Source organism: Eulemur rufifrons, chromosome 18, assembly GCF_041146395.1.
Source record: "Eulemur rufifrons isolate Redbay chromosome 18, OSU_ERuf_1, whole genome shotgun sequence".
Taxonomy (NCBI): domain Eukaryota; kingdom Metazoa; phylum Chordata; class Mammalia; order Primates; family Lemuridae; genus Eulemur; species Eulemur rufifrons.
Genome location: NC_091000.1, coordinates 27655771 through 27660873, shown reverse-complemented (window position 1 = coordinate 27660873; position 5103 = coordinate 27655771).

The following is a 5103-nucleotide window of genomic DNA, read 5'->3' as shown; positions in this document are numbered from 1 at the left end:
GCGGCAGCAGCCGTACGGTCGGCGGCCGGCTGGCGAGAGCCGGGGGCAGCCGGCGAGCGCAGCGCGCTGACAAAGCGGGCGCTACCAAGCGCGGGCCGGAGGGGCGTCCGCGGGACCGGCCCCGGCGCGGCCGGGCTCGGCGTCCTAGGCCCGGGGTAATACTATTTTTAAAGGAAGGAGGATTTACACTGTTCTATAGCGTGGAGGCTGTATGAGGTCTAAAGTAACAAGTATCGGTTGAAGCGGGCTTAAAGAAATAAGCGTCCCCTTCCTCTGGCTGGAATGGAAGCACCCATAGGCTGGGAATCCCGAGACAGTTCCAGGGCTGTGGCCCAGCGGACACGTGTGTGTCCGAGTGGAAGACGGCATCCGTGTGTACGTGTGTGTGTGTGTGTGTGTGTGAAGACAGCAAAGGGCCCCTGCCTCGGACCCCTTGGGCGGGGTGTGTGGCCTTAAAAGATATTAAGCACGATAAAGCACCGACTGTGTGCGAGGGCAACGATGATTAAAACAACGTGCCTTTTCTGAAGGATGTTATACTCAGGCAAAGGGGCAGAAGGTAGCAAGAGAAATCAGAACATAAAGTTCTACAAGCTGGATTAAGATCAGTGCCGCAAGATGCCACAATAGTCAGAGGTTACAACAGGCCCAGGGGTTCTAGAAGGTTCGTTAGAAGAATTGGCGTTTGAGTTGGTCCCGGACCATGACGTGGAGGTCTACAGTTTACACATGTGGAATTTGGAAGGGAGTAGTGGTAATTTATAAATGAAAAAAGCAAATGAGCAGAAAAGCTCTGGGTGTATTTGGAGAAACAACTCGTCTTAGTTATGTAAGATGGAGGCTAAGAAGACAGATGCTTGGATAGGTTATAGTGTGGCAGGCAAAGATTATACTAGACTCAGTTCGGTGGGTGTGATGACCTGTTGATGTTCTGTGAGCTGGGCAAGGATTTATGATAAGGACTGTGCTTTAATTGCAAGTTATATGTCTTTGGTAGATGAAGAGACAAGAAAAGGACGCTAGCTGAGGTAGATACTCCAGACCTGCACCAGGTTAATGGTACTGGAAAAGAATGGATGGAAGAGACATTTCAGGTAAGTTGGACGGGAAATGATAACTAACCAGGATTGGAAGTCGGATGACGCAGGGAAACCCCAAGACTAGATTCCTGTCTGAATGACTGATGAGTTAGAAATGTGTTCTGGGCCCCACCTGGTTGCTCACACCTGTAATCCCAGCACTTTGGGAGGCCGAGGCAGGAGGGTCGCTTGAGGCCAGGTGTTTGAGACTAGCCTGGGCAACATAGTGAGACCTTGGCTCTACAAAAAATAAAAAAAATTAGCCGGGCAGGTGATGCATGCCTATAGTCCTACCTATTTTGGAGGCTGAGATGGGAGGATCTCCTGAGCCCAGAAGTTCAGGGCTGCAGTGAGTTATAATCCTGTGCACCACTGCATTCTAGCCTGAGTGACAGTGAGACCCTGTCTCTAAAAGACAAAAAAATGTTCTGTTGGTTTCCCATGATTTTGCTGATTCCTTGTCTTGTGGAATTGGAAGTTTTTCATCACCAAGGATATTAAAAATATTTTTCAAACCTGGGTTATACATCTAACACCCAGAAGGTGTGGATGAATCACCTGGCACAAGTTGGTCACAATTCCTGGCAGACAAGCTCCTTGGCAAGTCATTAAACCCTCTTAGTCTGAATTTCCTTATCTGTAAAACAGGATCATATGTTAGTCATTAGGTGAAATAAAAAGTGATAGTACAATTAACCCATAAAAAGTATTCTGTGAATATAGCAAAATGTTGATTTAGATTCTAGGTGGAGGTTATATGAGTGTTCAACTTACAATCTTTTTTCTTTTCCATATGTTTGGATATATTCATAATAAAATGGTGGGGAAAAACTGCTTTGAAAAATGAAAAGTACTGTGCAAATATAAACAGTCGTTTTTTCGTTATTGCTTTGTTTTTTTTTTTGTTCTGTCACCCAGGCTGGAGTGCAATCACAGGATCATAGCTCACTGCAGCTTCAAACTCCTAAGCTCAGACAATCCTCCTGCCTCAGCCTCCCAAGTAGCTGGGATTACAGACACATGCCACTCTGCCTGGCTAATTTTTTTTATTTCTTGTAGAGACAGGATCTTACTATATTGCCCATGCCTCAACTAATCCTCCCACCAGCACCTCCGAAAGTGCTGAAATTATAGGCATAAGCCACCAAGCCTGGCTAAAACTATCATTAGTAAAAGAGATTCAAAGAGCATGCTATCCTGAAAGTGAGTCAGAAATGTTATTTTTGTAGTATATTAAACAGTGTATACTTTAAGCAATCAGAAATACAGAAATTAAAACCTACTTTAAAATTCATTCAGTAAATATTTGTTGAGTACATATTATGTGCCAGGCTCTATGTTAAGGGCATACAAAAATATATTGAATAAAGTCTGTTCACAGTTTAGTGGGCAAGACATTGTGTAAACATAAATACTTATGATTATCAGGTAATAAATACAGAATCACGATATGGATATGGCCAAAGTATGGTGGGACCAGAGAAGAGGAAATACTTAATTGCCTAGAGAAGCCAGGAGAGGCTTTTGGAACAAAACAGCTTCCAAGTGGAAAGAGATCACGAAGGATATCCACAGAGAGAGAACAGTAAGGCAAGGAAGGAGGCATGCTCTAGGAATTGCTGGTGTACAAGGTGCCCGTAGGGAGTAGCGGGAGATGAGGTGGAAGCTGTGGGCAAGAACTGAAGTGTAAAGGACTTTGAGAGGTTTGGACTTTATCCTGAAGGTTGTGAGGACCCAGTGAAAGGCTAAATGGGTAGGTTGTGCTAGCAGGGTTGAAAGATCATCCTATGAGCAGTGTGGAAAATGAATCGGAGACTGAGAAAGAATAAGAACAGTGCAGACGAGGAAGAGTATATATAGGTTCAGAATCTCTGGAGAAGGAGCAGGAGAGTATGTATACTTATTTTGAAAGAATACTGCGTGGGTCATTTTGGTGACACACTCCTCTTCCCTCAATGCTACCTCCCAAACAAATAAATGGGGGCAATGATGGTGGAAAGGAGATGGACTTAAGAACTATGAAGGAGACAGAAACCACAGAGTCGAATAACAGATTGACTCTAGGGGCAGAGGGAGGAGAGGATGGAAGCTAGAGATGGCTTGGGTGACTGGTGGATAACGGAACCAAATAGGGACCATGGCAGAGATTTCAGAGGAAGACAGTGAATTCATATTGGAACATATAATTGTGATCTGCCCTTGGAACATCCAAGTGGAGTTACTTTGTAAGCACCTGAAACTATAAACTTAGGGTTCATAGCAGGGTCAGGGCCAAACACTTTTGAGAGTTCAGTAGGTGAAGCCTTGGCTGATGAGTTGACCCAGAAAAAGTCTTTTGAGTGAGACAGGAAACATGTTAAGGATGAAAATCCTGTGAAACACATACTTTTAAGGAGTTGGCAGAAGGGAAAGGGACTTGAGACTTGGCCAGAGAAGGAGAGTAAGGAGAGATTGGTATCTTGGGAGTAAGGGAACCGACAGTTTCTAGAAGGGTGTAACAGTGATGAATGGTGGTCAAGGTGGTGACTGAGTTCCTTGGATTTTATTATTAGAAGGCCATTTTAAACCTGTGTGAATAGCTGCAGGTAGGGGTGGTGGTGGCGGAAACCAGATTGCCCTGGTCCATGGGAGGAAGGACTACAATCAAAGAACAGTGTGATAAAGAACCAGCTGATTTTTTTTTTTCTCTTAAGATTGGAGCAACCTCAAAATATTTATAAGTTGAGGAGAAGGAGCCAATAAACAGAGAAGTTGTTGTTATCCTACTAATATTAAAACTTTCAGCTTAGCACTGCTGTTGGCTCAACAATTCTAATTCCCTTGCATACTCCATTGACTTCCCATCTCTCACTTCTCATTTCTCACGATAATCAACTCAAACAAAAAACTGACACAGGACCTGCACTTTCCACCTCTCACAAAAATCAGCTTCAACAAATGATTCTTAAAATAATGGTGAAATAATTCTTAAAGTAATGGTAATTTTAAAGGCTCTAGTACCAACTTCTTGGAAATATCCAGTTAGCTGGGCCTCAACATAGATTTGGCTGCCAAAACCATTTAACTTTAGCTGTTCAAAATGAAGCTGTATAAAAATTACACACACAGTCACTTTTAAAATATGTATTTCTTTATTACTGTCTGTATTAGTCTGCTTGGACTGCCATAATAAAATACCGTATATTATATATATAATATTAACCAAAGGAGATAAAGTATATAATCCAGGCAGGGTTTGAAACTCAATAAATAGCTTCTGCAAAGTAGCACCAAATAAAAGATGAATGTAAGCGTGGTCCTAGGAATACCTGAATATTTCCAGAGGGCATCATCCGTCTATTTCAAAACCAAAGCAAGTTGTCATTGAATCAGTTCTATTACAACATTATAATGTACAGGTGTGGAGATCAGTTAACTGAAGGAAAATCTGTAATGGGTGGTGCCAAAGAATAAAAACTGTTGTATATTATTTAAGGAGATGGTTGCATTATGTTGAAGAACAGGAATTGATGGTAGGAAAATGTATGCTCTCTTTGATTCTAACTGATGCTATTTGCTTCTGTGACTGTGCTTGCTTTTAGTTGTTTGATAAATATAGTTAATCAGAATGAAAAACAGGTATAAGAGCAAGGGTAACTCCATGATAGGCTAGGCTTCCTGGATGTGAGAAGCTAACAGCCTAGTTCTGCTTCTGTATATATGGCTTGCTGGCTTGGTGCTTAGCGTAAGTGGAGCCATGGCAGGCTTCACTAAAGTTAAGGAAAACAAGGCTCCGGGGAGGTAACTGCAAGTTACTTCCTGATAAAGGGCTGGAGAGTCCAGGGGCCCTCCAACCAACTAAGTAGATAAGAAGGGCAAGACATGATCAGCGCATGAACGGCTTGTGCAGGGCGTGTGTTCCCAGTATCGCTTGTAACCAAAAACTAGAAGGTATGCAACAACAGCTCCCCTCCCCCGTCGGAGACCCTCCTCTTCCCCTAAATGACGTTAACTACAACTGGCTCTGGCGCGAAAAGCCCGCAGC